Source organism: Ptychodera flava (genome assembly GCF_041260155.1).
Source record: "Ptychodera flava strain L36383 chromosome 3 unlocalized genomic scaffold, AS_Pfla_20210202 Scaffold_25__1_contigs__length_14229661_pilon, whole genome shotgun sequence".
NCBI lineage: Eukaryota > Metazoa > Hemichordata > Enteropneusta > Ptychoderidae > Ptychodera > Ptychodera flava.
The window spans coordinates 8,206,805-8,223,163 of NW_027248279.1; the positions used below are offsets into that span (position 1 = coordinate 8,206,805).

Consider the following 16,359-nt stretch of genomic DNA (forward strand, 5'->3'; position numbering starts at 1 on the left):
AAGCAGTGATAACCTAACTACGGAAAATACAATGTCAAGCAAAACTACGAAAGTAAAATCTAGGCAAAAACCACTTCAAAACTAAGCACAAAATAACTCAAAGATTGGGTGAGGGGTCTCCGCCAGTCTGCTTCCTGGGCAAAGGTTTGGGTTGCAAAGTTGTGATTGCAGACCTTTGGAAAGCCGAAAGTGAAAGTGGTTCCACCGGGCCGGTGGAGACCACCTTCTTGAGTGGGGGTACATGCAATGGACGGCCCACAGTGGGAAGCAGACTAGTGGAACCAAGGAGGAGATGGGGTTGGTGGCGGGATAGCTTGGCAGACAGCCTGATGGCCTAGAATGAATGAACTTGGACAAGAAGCTTGCAGCAAGGAGTAGGTCAAGTGTTGTGCGCAAGAAAGATTGGTAGCAAGATAGCGGATGCTAAGGTGTCTACGTCAGCAGATGAGTAGTTAGATAGCCAGTAATAAGATGTCTACGTCAGCAATGCAAAGTGACTTCGGGACATGTTGTTCTGCAGGCGGCCTAGCTCCGTGGACTTACAAACTGGATTTGTGTTAACACACAATTCCTTATTTAATGTGCAATGGTCAAACACTATCCATGAAATATCTACACATCTCCCTAATACACTGATGACCCACGGTGTCCACTCAAGTCTTACTTTGATTATCAACAGAATGACATTTCGGTATTGGGTTGATGTTTCCCTCTCCAATTTTTAGTCCCTGCGGACGAAGTCCGGCGGGGACTTATAGATTGGGTCCCGTCTGTGCGTCCGTCCGTCCGTCCGTCCGTCCGTCCGTCCATCCGTCCGTCCGTCCGTCCGTCCGTCCGTCATCAACAGTTTCTCAGACACTGCTGAACCAATTTCGTTCAAACTTGGCACAAAGGCATAGCACTATGACCTACAGATGCACGTCGATTTATTTTGTGATACGATCGAATTTGGCCGCGAGGCGGCCATTTTGTTGCGATTTTTCATGTCTTTGGACCACAACTCAGACATCCTTGAGCAGATTATGTTCAACTTGGCACAAAGGCATAACACTATGGATGTCAAATAATTTTGCGATAACCCTTACCGAAATGACAAAGTGAAAACTAGCTTCTAGCATGCCAGATTGATAAACAGTTCATGATAGTTGGAAATCAATATGCCTAAAAGATATTTACAAATAGCTACTGAAGTGTTTAAGCCCAGGGACACTTCTGTTCGTGCTGTGTATACATATACCAAACATGTTATTTTTTTGCATTCATGTTTGAAACGGGTAAGTCTGAGAGCGGATTTCAGGCCATGCACTGTTACATGAGATAAATATGTTTAATACCGGTATATGCATATTGCTGACTTGGTTTTTTTTTCTGAAGTGCAGTTTTATAAATAAAGCACATCTTATCTGTAGAAACCTGCATACCAAATATCATAGCTATCGGACTTGTAATTTTTGAGAAACCCTTTTTCGACGAAAAAATTGTAAAAAATTCCCCAAATTACAAAATTGTAGATTTCGTCATCGTTTGAAAGACTCATCACATTTTTATTATCCCCATTAACCCGCATACCAAATATCAAAGCTATAAGGCAAGTAGTTTTGGCGAAAACAATAGTTTGACCAAAGTTTGACCAAATTAAATCGCATATAACATTGATAATTTTGAGTGGTAACAAAAATGTCATCTTTGTTTGTAAACATTCATTGTTTAAATTTACGACACATATTTACGAGCACTGGACCAATAAGATCTTCATGTAGATTTGGTTTTTGTTTTCAACATCGAGTGACTTGAAAGCAGTTACTGTCAGAGTCGAAAATACCATGTGGTTAATTGTCAGCCCTACGACACAAACAAATTGAGTTTCAGTAGGGATATTCAGTCGTCGATAGAGCCACGGTCACTCTACGTTATAGCATGGAGGTAGAAAGAGGGGGCTTACTTCCGGGTTTACAAGAATGCCTCGCTGTAAAACTAAAGTTTGCTTAAATTATATTCCCTTAACGAAGAGATTAGTTTCTAGTAGTCTTTAAAAGCATCTTGAGTAACTTTCACGAATATTTCAAGGATGGACGCACGAAATACATTAGATTTGTACTTACTATATGCTCATAGTACAGCTCTGAGCTGCGCGATTGAATGAGTCTATCAATAGTATCAAGGGTACGCAGCTGACTCCGTGTCAAAGGTAAGTCATGTGATGTCAGAGGTCATTAAATGAACACCTTAAAAACGCTTGTTTTTGTTCTAAACAAAGAATCGTAACCGTAATTGTCGTATAAATTGTGTGCACAGACATTTCAATTAGTTGCCGAAAATCCCAGCGAATCGAATCTTCTGATCGCAAGTAAAACGGGGTCGACGCTTGACTTCCGTTATGAACCAGAACGAGGCTTGATCAGTTTGAACGTCAATTTGACATCAACAGTCAATTTGAACTGTTCAAGGCTGCCACGTGGACAGCTTGCAGCTGCCGGTGTCAGCTCCGTTGCTGTGTAATCGCTGTCATTTTTACACAAGAAATCATGACTTTGGTGTGTTGTGAGAACGATTCAGACGTCAGAAAATGAGTTGAGTCTGTAAAATACCATTGTAGCGGATTCCTCTGCATGTCCTGGAAGACTGGCGATTCAATGGCGATTTGACTCTCGAGACGGCGTCACTGCATGAGTTTGTACCACCAGTGGTTGACACGAATTCAAATGTTGCCATGTAATGGCAGCAGAATGATGACAAAACCACCCTTGATGCCATCTACATTACTCAGGGTAAGTGTAGTTTTAGCCCTGCGGACAGGTTTGTGTGTTCCTGGCGTTATACGGCCACAGCCACAGCCCTGCAACGGTCTATGGAGATAACTATGTTCTTGCAGCGAGATTCAAAATGGCGACCTCCATGGGCAAAGTGGTAAACAACCTGTCGAGTACGTTATGTTTCAGAAAACGAACGGCTTTGGACGTTAGAAGAAGTTCATCGCATCTTTTCTTGGGTCGGTTAGGAGGTAAAGGTAGGCAGGGAAAGGATTTTGCCCCGATAGAGCAGAATTTCGGCAAAAAAGACCGTGTTTTTGTTGCGGTCCGGATCAGCCCCAGTTATCTCCATAGACCATTGCAAGGCTGTGGTGGAAGCCGTATAACGCCGAGAACACACAGACCTGTACGCAGGGCTACTGTTGCTAAATCATTTGTATTTCTGTGTTGTTATAAAATGCATTGGCAAAATTGAATTCAGTCAGACAGCCAAGCCAAGAATTGTGGTTAATTTTTCTATGGTTGTAACTTGGGGGCAATTTTAGCGTTTTTGGTCAAAAAAATCATTTTGTTTTGAAAATTTATATTCACGATCCTTGGGTTGACCTCTGTCAGATTTATTAAAATTGTGGTGATATTTATTTATCTGTGTTTTTAGCAATTTCTCTTAATTTTTTCCTCTGCTGCCTGAATTCAATGCTTATCAAACAGGCTACTTTCTCAGTTGTCATCTGTCCATCTGTCGTCCGTCAACAATTGCCTTCTCCTCTGAAACCGTAAATCCGATTGCTTAGAAATTTGATAATTATTCACTTGGCATGACTTCACTGCTCATGCAGGCAAAGTCAAATTCCAAAGCTGGCTATCACCACAGTAGAGGGGCTGTGCTATCACCATGTGTGTCGATCAAAGGCTGATGATAGGGGCAGAGTAGTTTTTGAAAGACAAGATATGACAGAATATTTCCTGAGAATTCATAAACTTAACAATAAATCAGGCTACAAAAATAACAAAATTGTAAATGGCCAATCATACATTTACTTTTTCCCGTAAATTTTTATATTTGTTCTCAATTTATGAACATTATGAGCGACAGCGAGAGCACAGTTGATAGGGGTTTTTTTTGTAGACGAAATATTTCATTAGATCAAGCAGATTATTTCAGTATACTAATGTATAACTGGACAGATTTCATTTATCAACAGTAACAATAGTGATTACACGTGTGAAGGACATGTTTTCAAACAATGCAAAGTACTTTTTAAGGATTCTGTGGGGAGCAGAATATAAACATCAAATGGAACTATTACTAATCATGTGTTTATAATAATGTACTTCACCTTTTTTCTTAAACAGAGCTTTGTTTCACAAAAGTAAACAACTACGAGCTGGGTATCAAAGACTGACCCATAACCTTGAAGCATTAAATGGTAAGTAAAGTTCAACCTTAGGATTCCTAAATGAATAGTACTCTCAGTGAGTCTGTGCAACTCGAGCTTGGCTTAAAGAGGGAGTTTTCCAAGGGTGATATTTACATATGTTCTCGCTTGAAGGTCAATTATTCCATTTATAACTTGCGCAGATTTTTACAAATAAGATAAACTCTGTGGCAGAAGTTGCATTATAGGGCTTCATCATGGGAAAAGCTGCCAAGATTGGTGCTTCAATCAGGTCATATGGCAGGGACCATCTTCCAATGGGTATGGCATTGTCAGTAACGTTTACACCAGGCTTTGTGTATTTACATAACTATTGTGTATTTTTTTTTATTTGAAATTGTGACTCACCCCACTATACGATTATTTTTAATTATTTTGTTTATTATTTGTATATTGGGGTGAGTCACAACTTTTAACCCCCAAAATTGCATTTCTCTGGCTGCATCATTTGTATGACTGATCCTCATTACCAAAAAGTCAATTCCTAAGTTGGCGGCTTCTGTGCAAGTCCCTGCTGGGTCACTTTTCATTTCATTTACCACATTTACTATGCAAATACTCACAGCCTTGCATGAATGTGAGAGAGTGGACAATGCCATACCAATCAGAAGATGCACCCTGCCATATCATTTGATGAAAGCGCCAAGCTTGGTCTATTTTTCTCATCATTCAAAATAAATTTAGTTGATGAAGCCCAAAAATGCAACTTCTGCCACTATTTTTATCCATTTTTGTAAAAATTATCAAGTTATAAATGGCAAAAATGGCAATTCTTGAATAAGTGACCAAAAACAAATATTAAAAATCTTCTTTGGTTAACTCGCCTTTAATACAAAACCTACCTTTTTCCTATGCTGCATTCCAATTTGACTTGAGAACGTTCATGTACATATGCAATGAAGTGTACTCAAACCAAATGAGTGGACGTTACATAGTAGACTGTGTATAATTTTAATTGAATTATACCAATAAACATTTACTTCGCTTGAACCTTTGCAAATCATACAATATTGACTCATGAAGTTTAAATGAGGTAATAACATACTTGGATAAAATGTTCTGGCATATATACATTAAGATCAAGTACAGATCAATTTTTATGGCAACGTTTCTGTCTTATTCCGTACATGAATAACTTTAAAGATTCATTGACTTAATAAAGAGGGAAATCAACATTTTTTCCCGCGGGATAAATCATATGAAAAAATAAATTTTGTTTTATGTCATTGATTCTACTGCCTATGGATATACTAGTTTGAAGGTATTTGCAATATGAACAGATTTATACTTGTACAACAAATCACATTGGATCATTCGCAAATTGAGGGTATATAATAGTTTCTTTATTTTCTGACTACATGCAAATTTCATTCTTCAATGTTTAATAGCTGTTGAAAGAGTCAAAATTGTCAGCTTTTAGCAATTCTAACATTTTACATATTTTTGTTATAAACTTAATAAGCTTTATATCTTACTTGATGTTTTTTATTTTTTCCAGCTTATGCATAGGACAACCTCAAGATGACAGGTCAAGCAATAACTGAAACCATAACAGACAATCACAGCGTACACTTTTAAACAGAGCTCATGGTCATGGCAATATGAAGTTCTTGACTTATGGACACTTGAACATTTTTTCAACTTAACAGTTTGATGTTGATTATGTTGATCAGCTTTTAAAGTCTGGTGGATTAAATTTAACTAATACCAAATTTTTTAGCTCTCGCATTATTTTTGTTTGTGCAGAAGAGTGTTCTGAAGTGGTAAGGTGATGGCAGTTTCTCAGCAGCAGTGATAAAAAAGTTTCAAGTTGTTGGGGTGACTATAATTCAGAGTGCAGAAGGTAGGTTGATTTCATATAGCACAGCATTAGGAAATCTACCCAGCAGAGAGGCAGCTAATTGCCAGGCCGAGTGGCAGCTTACCCGTTAATCTTTCCAGAAGAGATCCAGAAAATCTAATCCTGGGCTCTCCGGGAAAGATTTTCCAGGAGCTCTTGTGCCCTTGAGGGACCTTCATGGAAGAGGAGAGATTCTTGATTGCCAACATGTCAGAGATGTGTTGCGTTCATGTGACAAACATGTTGCATTGAACAGCACAGATTTTGGGTGTAGCTGCCTGGATTGCAAGCCATACATGCTTCTAACATGTATTGTTCATGTTTTCAATACATAACGGAAAGTTAAAATCAATATGGTCAGACACATGTTTTGAAACCTGTAGGTAGCATGTATATGACACATGTTTCTTACAAGTAAGAAACACAATGTAAATGGGTGTCATTTCGGTAAGGGATAATCCAATATGGGCACAAGGCGGCCATTTTGTTGCGATTTTTCGTGTCTTTGGACCATAACTCAGACATCCTTGAACAGATTCTGTTCAAACTTGGCACAAAGGCATAACACTATGGCCTACATGTGCATGTCAAATAAGTTTGCGATACGATCCAATATGGCCGCGAGGCGGCCATTTTGTTGCGATTTTTCATGTCTTTGGACCACAACTCAGACATCCTTGAGCAGATTATGTTCAACTTGGCACAAAGGCATAACACTATGGATGTCAAATAATTTTGCGATAACCCTTACCGAAATGACAAAGTGAAAACTAGCTTCTAGCATGCCAGATTGATAAACAGTTCATGATAGTTGGAAATCAATATGCCTAAAAGATATTTACAAATAGCTACTGAAGTGTTTAAGCCCAGGGACACTTCTGTTCGTGCTGTGTATACATATACCATACATGTTATTTTTTTTGCATTCATGTTTGAAACGGGTAAGTCTGAGAGCGGATTTCAGGCCATGCACTGTTTACATGAGATAAATATGTTTAATACCGGTATATGCATATTGCTGACTTGGTTTTTTTTTTCTGAAGTGCAGTTTTATAAAATAAAGCACATCTTATCTGTAGAAACCTGCATACCAAATATCATAGCTATCAGACTTGTAATTTTTGAGAAACCCTTTTTCGACGAAAAAATTGTAAAAAATTCCCCAAATTACAAAATTGTAGATTTCGTCATCGTTTGAAAGACTCATCACATTTTTATTATCCCCATTAACCCGCATACCAAATATCAAAGCTATAAGGCAAGTAGTTTTGGCGAAAACAATAGTTTGACCAAAGTTTGACCAAAATTAAATCGCATATAACATTGATAATTTTGAGTGGTAACAAAAATGTCATCTTTGTTTGTAAACATTCATTGTTTAAATTTACGACACATATTTACGAGCACTGGACCAATAAGATCTTCATGTAGATTTGGTTTTTGTTTTCAACATCGAGTGACTTGAAAGCAGTTACTGTCAGAGTCGAAAATACCATGTGGTTAATTGTCAGCCCTACGACACAAACAAATTGAGTTTCAGTAGGGATATTCAGTCGTCGATAGAGCCACGGTCACTCTACGTTATAGCATGGAGGTAGAAAGAGGGGGCTTACTTCCGGTTTACAAGAATGCCTCGCTGTAAAACTAAAGTTTGCTTAAATTATATTCCCTTAACGAAGAATTAGTTTCTAGTAGTCTTTAAAAGCATCTTGAGTAACTTTCACGAAATATTTCAAGGATGGACGCACGAAATACATTAGATTTGTACTTACTATATGCTCATAGTACAGCTCTGAGCTGCGCGATTGAATGAGTCTATCAATAGTATCAAGGGTACGCAGCTGACTCCGTGTCAAAGGTAAGTCATGTGATGTCAGAGGTCATTAAATGAACACCTTAAAAACGCTTGTTTTTGTTCTAAACAAAGAATCGTAACCGTAATTGTCGTATAAATTGTGTGCACAGACATTTCAATTAGTTGCCAAAAAATCCCAGCGAATCGAATCTTCTGATCGCAAGTAAAACGGGGTCGACGCTTGACTTCCGTTATGAACCAGAACGAGGCTTGATCAGTTTGAACGTCAATTTGAACTGTTCAAGGCTGCCACGCTGACAGCTCGCAGCTGCGGGTGTCAGCTCCGTTGCTGTGAAATCGCTGTCATTTTTACACAAGAAATCATGACTTTGGTGTGTTGTGAGAACGATTCAGACGTCAGAAAATGAGTTGAGTCTGTAAAATACCATTGTAGCGGATTCCTCTGCATGGCGACTGAATGGCGATTTGACTCTCGAGACGGCGTCACTGCATGAGTTTGTACCACCAGTGGTTGACACGAATTCAAATGTTGCCATGTAATGGCAGCAGAATGATGACAAAACCACCCTTGATGCCATCTACATTACTCAGGGTAAGTGTAGTTTTAGCCCTGCGGACAGGTTTGTGTGTTCCTGGCGTTATACGGCCACAGCCACAGCCCTGCAACGGTCTATGGAGATAACTATGTTCTTGCAGCGAGATTCAAAATGGCGACCTCCATGGGCAAGTGGTAAACAACCTGTCGAGTACGTTATGTTTCAGAAAATGAACGGCTTTGGACGTTAGAAGAAGTTCATCGCATCTTTTCTTGGGTCGGTTAGGAGGTAAAGGTAGGCAGGGAAAGGATTTTGCCCCGATAGAGCAGAATTTCGGCAAAAAAGACCGTGTTTTTGTTGCGGTCCGGATCAGCCCCAGTTATCTCCATAGACCATTGCAAGGCTGTGGTGGAAGCCGTATAACGCCGAGAACACACAGACCTGTACGCAGGGCTACTGTTGCTAAATCATTTGTATTTCTGTGTTGTTATAAAATGCATTGGCAAAATTGAATTCAGTCAGACAGCCAAGCCAAGAATTGTGGTTAATTTTTCTATGGTTGTAACTTGGGGGCAATTTTTAGCGTTTTTGGTCAAAAAAATCATTTTGTTTTGAAAATTTATATTCACGATCCTTGGGTTGACCTCTGTCAGATTTATTAAAATTGTGGTGATATTTATTTATCTGTGTTTTTAGCAATTTCTCTTAATTTTTTCCTCTGCTGCCTGAATTCAATGCTTATCAAACAGGCTACTTTCTCAGTTGTCATCTGTCCATCTGTCGTCCGTCAACAATTGCCTTCTCCTCTGAAACCGTAAATCCGATTGCTTAGAAATTTGATAATTATTCACTTGGCATGACTTCACTGCTCATGCAGGCAAAGTCAAATTCCAAAGCTGGCTATCACCACAGTAGAGGGGCTGTGCTATCACCATGTGTGTCGATCAAAGGCTGATGATAGGGGCAGAGTAGTTTTTGAAAGACAAGATATGACAGAATATTTCCTGAGAATTCATAAACTTAACAATAAATCAGGCTACAAAATAACAAAATTGTAAATGGCCAATCATACATTTACTTTTTCCCGTAAATTTTTATATTTGTTCTCAATTTATGAACATTATGAGCGACAGCGAGAGCACAGTTGATAGGGGTTTTTTTTGTAGACGAAATATTTCATTAGATCAAGCAGATTATTTCAGTATACTAATGTATAACTGGACAGATTTCATTTATCAACAGTAACAATAGTGATTACACGTGTGAAGGACATGTTTTCAAACAATGCACAGTACTTTTTAAGGATTCTGTGGGGAGCAGAATATAAACATCAAATGGAACTATTACTAATCATGTGTTTATAATAATGTACTTCACCTTTTTTCTTAAACAGAGCTTTGTTTCACAAAAGTAAACAACTACGAGCTGGGTATCAAAGACTGACCCATAACCTTGAAGCATTAAATGGTAAGTAAAGTTCAACCTTAGGATTCCTAAATGAATAGTACTCTCAGTGAGTCTGTGCAACTCGAGCTTGGCTTAAAGAGGGAGTTTTCCAAGGGTGATATTTACATATGTTCTCGCTTGAAGGTCAATTATTCCATTTATAACTTGCGCAGATTTTTACAAATAAGATAAACTCTGAGGCAGAAGTTGCATTATAGGGCTTCATCATGGGAAAAGCTGCCAAGATTGGTGCTTCAATCAGGTCATATGGCAGGGACCATCTTCCAATGGGTATGGCATTGTCAGTAACGTTTACACCAGGCTTTGTGTATTTACATAACTATTGTGTATTTTTTTTATTTGAAATTGTGACTCACCCCACTATACGATTATTTTTAATTATTTTGTTTATTATTTGTATATTGGGGTGAGTCACAACTTTTAACCCCCAAAATTGCATTTCTCTGGCTGCATCATTTGTATGACTGATCCTCATTACCAAAAAGTCAATTCCTAAGTTGGCGGCTTCTGTGCAAGTCCCTGCTGGGTCACTTTTCATTTCATTTACCACATTTACTATGCAAATACTCACAGCCTTGCATGAATGTGAGAGAGTGGACAATGCCATACCAATCAGAAGATGCACCCTGCCATATCATTTGATGAAAGCGCCAAGCTTGGTCTATTTTTCTCATCATTCAAAATAAATTTAGTTGATGAAGCCCAAAATGCAACTTCTGCCACTATTTTTATCCATTTTTGTAAAAATTATCAAGTTATAAATGGCAAAAATGGCAATTCTTGAATAAGTGACCAAAAACAAATATTAAAAATCTTCTTTGGTTAACTCGCCTTTAATACAAAACCTACCTTTTTCCTATGCTGCATTCCAATTTGACTTGAGAACGTTCATGTACATATGCAATGAAGTGTACTCAAACCAAATGAGTGGACGTTACATAGTAGACTGTGTATAATTTTAATTGAATTATACCAATAAACATTTACTTCGCTTGAACCTTTGCAAATCATACAATATTGACTCATGAAGTTTAAATGAGGTAATAACATACTTGGATAAAATGTTCTGGCATATATACATTAAGATCAAGTACAGATCAATTTTTATGGCAACGTTTCTGTCTTATTCCGTACATGAATAACTTTAAAGATTCATTGACTTAATAAAGAGGGAAATCAACATTTTTTCCCGCGGGATAAATCATATGAAAAAATAAATTTTGTTTTATGTCATTGATTCTACTGTCTATGGATATACTAGTTTGAAGGTATTTGCAATATGAACAGATTTATACTTGTACAACAAATCACATTGGATCATTCGCAAATTGAGGGTATATAATAGTTTCTTTATTTTCTGACTACATGCAAATTTCATTCTTCAATGTTTAATAGCTGTTGAAAGAGTCAAAATTGTCAGCTTTTAGCAATTCTAACATTTTACATATTTTTGTTATAAACTTAATAAGCTTTATATCTTACTTGATGTTTTTTATTTTTTCCAGCTTATGCATAGGACAACCTCAAGATGACAGGTCAAGCAATAACTGAAACCATAACAGACAATCACAGCGTACACTTTTAAACAGAGCTCATGGTCATGGCAATATGAAGTTCTTGACTTTATGGACACTTGAACATTTTTTCAACTTAACAGTTTGATGTTGATTATGTTGATCAGCTTTTAAAGTCTGGTGGATTAAATTTAATTAATACCAAATTTTTTAGCTCTCGCATTATTTTTGTTTGTGCAGAAGAGTGTTCTGAAGTGGTAAGGTGATGGCAGTTTCTCAGCAGCAGTGATAAAAAAGTTTCAAGTTGTTGGGGTGACTATAATTCAGAGTGCAGAAGGTAGGTTGATTTCATATAGCACAGCATTAGGAAATCTACCCAGCAGAGAGGCAGCTAATTGCCAGGCCGAGTGGCAGCTTACCCGTTAATCTTTCCAGAAGAGATCCAGAAAATCTAATCCTGGGCTCTCCGGGAAAGATTTTCCAGGAGCTCTTGTGCCCTTGAGGGACCTTCATGGAAGAGGAGAGATTCTTGATTGCCAACATGTCAGAGATGTGTTGCGTTCATGTGACAAACATGTTGCATTGAACAGCACAGATTTTGGGTGTAGCTGCCTGGATTGCATGCCATACATGCTTCTAACATGTATTGTTCATGTTTTCAATACATAACGGAAAGTTTAAATCAATATGGTCAGACACATGTTTTGAAACCTGTAGGTAGCATGTATATGACACATGTTTCTTACAAGTAAGAAACACAATGTAAATGGTGTCATTTCGGTAAGGGATAATCCAATTGGGCACAAGGCGGCCATTTTGTTGCGATTTTTCGTGTCTTTGGACCATAACTCAGACATCCTTGAACAGATTCTGTTCAAACTTGGCACAAAGGCATAACACTATGGCCTACATGTGCATGTCAAATAAGTTTGCGATACGATCCAATATGGCCACGAGGCGGCCATTTTGTTTGCGATTTTTCGTGTCTTTGAACCATAACTCAAACATCCTCAAAGTGATTCTGTTCAAACTTGGCACAAAGGCATAACACTATGGCCTACACATGCATGTCAAATTATATTGCGATACGATCCAATATGGGCGTGAGGCGGCCATTTTGTTGCAATTTTTCATGTCTATGGACCATAACTCAGACATTCTTGAACCAATTCTGTTCAAATTTGGCACAAAGCAAATAGGATGCCCTTCATATGAACACCAATTTATTTTGTGAAATGATCCAATATGGCTGACAGGTGGCCATTTTGTTTGCGATTTTTTCATGTCTTTGAACCGTAACTTAAACATCCTTGAACCAATTTTGTTCAAACTTGGCACAAAGGCAAAGCACGTACTATGGCATTCATATGCATGTATCAATTAACCTTGCGATAGGATCCAAAATGGCTGCAGAACTGCCATTTTGTTGGAATTTTGCATGTCTTTGAAGCATAATTCAAAGGTCATTACACCCATTTTGTCCAAACTTGGCACAAAGATCAAGCACTATGGCATACATGTCAATTAACTTCGTGACATGTTCCAATATGGCTGCCAGATTGTAAATTTTTTTCCAATATCTCTGCCTGATGGTCATTTTTGGATATTTTCATGTCTTTGAGGCTTAATCATATGCAAATATCCTTAACCAATGTTGTTGAGACTTGGTACAAAGATAAAGTACATGGCATACATATGCATGTCTACTAATTTTGTGCTGTGATCCATATGGTCAAGAGACAGCCATTTGATTTCAATTTTGGTGTGATTTTTTTTTATGTCTTTGAAACATAAACATAGGTCACTGTCCCTCGATGGACTGATTTTGTTCAAACGTGATACGAAGATAAAATACTATGGCTGCATTCTTGTGCACATTAAATTGTTTCATTATATGATCCGAAATGGCTGATGGCTGATTACAACAACATACCCAATTCAATAGCATTTCGAAAATTCCACCAAACCATGAGTATAGTATGTGCCGTCATGACACTAGAGGCAGTGAGGGCATCGTTATGTGTGATGTAATCAAAAGTTCCTTAAGTGGTCATTACCGGCAGAGATGAGTCATTTATTGAACGTCCTCAGATTACTTCATTATGCAAGTCACAGGCCTGATGCACCCGTTGCATCAATGTCATTCCACAGCGACCAAGACCACAGCTACCTAGACACCAAAGATTATAACAAAACGGACAAGCGGGGACTGTGTAATCAACGATGACTTTTTTTTTCTACATTTTTATCATAGTTGACATTCATGAGATGTGTCATCTCAAATATTGTAAGAAATTACAGCTAAAGTTAAACTAACTGGTTTTTTCCAGATGTATTTTCATGTTACGACGAGGCGAATAAACTCGGTTTTCAATACAAATCGATGGCGTCTAATGCACCGAACAGATTGCATATTTTCGCAGGGCAAACACCTCAATTTTGAACGAATAATGATAAAAAGTGGCAGGGTGATCCTTTGATTGATATACAAAATTCATATTGTTTTAGAGTTTTGAATTCTTCACGAAAATAGGTTCCTTTTTTAATTTTATTTATTCCGATCACTGAAATATACTGCTACTGTCAATAATTTGGCAATCTGACAGCGTGTACATATGCCGCACAAGGGGTCTTCACTTCATATATAAAATGTCCCATTTTCGATTTGACTTTAACTCTACCGTTACCTGGAAGCCTGCTCCACTCTACATGCCTGGAATGCGTACAGCACTGCTCTGAGACACTCTTTTGAATTTAAGTAGATATAATGTTGAAGTTAATCACATTTTGAAATTAGGAAATACTATATAGGCTGTTGTTTTCTCGCAACTATACACACCATGGGTGAAGAAAATGGCCTACTACAATAAACAATATTGGTAAAATTCAATATAGCTTCCGCAAAGGAATTATTGAAACTGAATGATTGAATTTTAATTGATATTCATATTTGAAAAGCTTTTTGCTTGAGAGTCAAATCCGTTAATAATGATAGTACGGTTGGGTTATTTGTTTTTTCTAAGATATGTTGGTTTGATAAGCAGTTTCCAATTTTGAAAACATTTTGTACAGCACTTAATTTAAATGCTAAATGTTAAACTGCTAGCAGAAAATTTCCAAATGCGATACAGAAATAAGGTATATTCATACTACTGTGCTCCATTTTTTAGCATTTTGAACAGCCAGTTTGTTGAAACATTGCTACCAGCGAGTTGTACCGTTTTTTAAATAGCCATTTACCATTAAATTTGTTGTTCAAAAATGTACGGGGGAGGGTCTTTTATTAACGATACACATGCATCATGTGGATAGTGTGAAAGTCTACATTTGAGTGCTGTAATTTGTTTAACTAGGCAACAAGTGAATAAATACATCCAGGATAGCAGAGTTTGCATCTGAATTAGGTGATGTTGTTGGGGTTTTTTTATCTTACCTAGTGCTAGACAGTGCTTCAACCTTTGCGGAGTTGCTAATTTTACCTGGCATTAGCTGTTGTCAATACATGACGATAGACAACATGTTTACTTATGGCATTGCCAATAGGACAAGGCAAAACATTTTATGACACCTCTTCATTTAACTTCTTAAACTTATTCTCATTCTGTGCATGACAGTCTCTGTATGCTGTTGCAATCAAGCAAAAGTTTCTTTCACGAGCAGAAATGTTCTTTCATTTCATCTGCTTCTTGTAGAGTGATAAACTTATATGTTTGATATGGTAAACATTTCCAAGCTTATTCGGTATGCAAGAGAATAAAAGAATGTACAAAATTTGGGTTCTGGACCTCCAACTGGGTGTAGGACTCTTAAATTGACAAATAAAGGCTCCGACCCTAACAATTTTCCTAAATCAAGGGTCGCATGACAAAGACCTTGGTGCCTTCATTTATCAATTAAAATAGCTCTTGTTAAACAAGTGCCTATTGCCCTAAATTTGTTACTGCAAGCTCCAATCCCCCAAAAAAACGGTCCAGGAACACTTAAGGGAGAGACTGATACAGTTTACGGATGGTTTGCTCGATGTTATCAAAGGGTAGACAATTAGAGGTTATTACCAAATATCGCCTGTTCCTGTGTCGTATCAGCATGAGTGTCATTTGTGCTGCGTCAGACACGAGATGCAGCACAAATGACATGAATGCTGATACGACACAATGAACAGGCAACATTGGGTAATAACCGATTTATCATATACCCATGCCCATAATTTCAGGGAATTTTTACTAATAGAACGAAAAACCTTAAATTTTGAGGCTTTACTTTATTACGCCTTGCGCATAAATATCAGAATGTTTATGTGAACAGGCTTCATTCATAAAGTATACCACGAAGATGTCAACATCACACGCGATATTGCTGCAAGTCGTCCATATCTCAATAAAACCCAAGAAGAAAGACATCGGGATACAAAAATCGTCATACTGATCAAAAACTGCTCAGCTTTAAATCTATCCTGATTTCGATCGCCATTTTGTTAGTTTACCCTTAGAGTTGCCATGTCAACAGTCATCGCGCGAGCGACATCGCTGTCACGCAACGCGCTCACTACCTGTTTGGTGGAGACTGTGCACAGTGCCAGCACCGTGCGAAAGGCAAAATGTTTGCTAGAGCTTGACCAAAAAAATACCATGGGAAAAAATTTCAAGACTCAACGTGGTATTCCCTATTTTGCAACCAGAAATACCCGTGTTCCTCGAAGCCCTTCAAATTTTTACATCGGCGACATAGGCCTGAACTTAAAGAAGTTTCCAGTGGAGAATGTACAAGGCTGTCCTGCGTGTGTCAGTAATGTTTGACTGGCTGATTGAATAAGGACACAAATCAGCTGGAACAGAACACTCAGTGCCTATACTTGCTGATCAGACAGTAATACTTTATCAGCACTGATCATCATACAAAGTACTGCCTTGTAACTGGTTAGCTTCTCTAGGTTAAGTTGTTTTGCATACGAGTTCGAGCATTTGTATTGTCTTCAGAAAAATTTCATGATTGTTGTT

General features: G+C 37.9%; 2 long non-coding RNA genes across 2 annotated transcripts; both read left to right on the top strand.

Moving 5' to 3' along the window:
- The first annotated feature begins 2,441 nt into the window (after positions 1 to 2,441).
- Positions 2,442 to 5,890, top strand: LOC139125568 (uncharacterized). Its single transcript, XR_011550280.1, has 3 exons — positions 2,442 to 2,768; positions 4,107 to 4,180; positions 5,688 to 5,890. It is a non-coding gene; the product is annotated as an uncharacterized lncRNA (long non-coding RNA).
- A 2,408-nt stretch (positions 5,891 to 8,298) lies between these two features.
- Positions 8,299 to 11,568, top strand: LOC139125569 (uncharacterized). The gene is made up of 3 exons (XR_011550281.1): positions 8,299 to 8,437; positions 9,775 to 9,848; positions 11,354 to 11,568. It is a non-coding gene; the product is annotated as an uncharacterized lncRNA (long non-coding RNA).
- Positions 11,569 to 16,359: the final 4,791 nt, after the last annotated feature.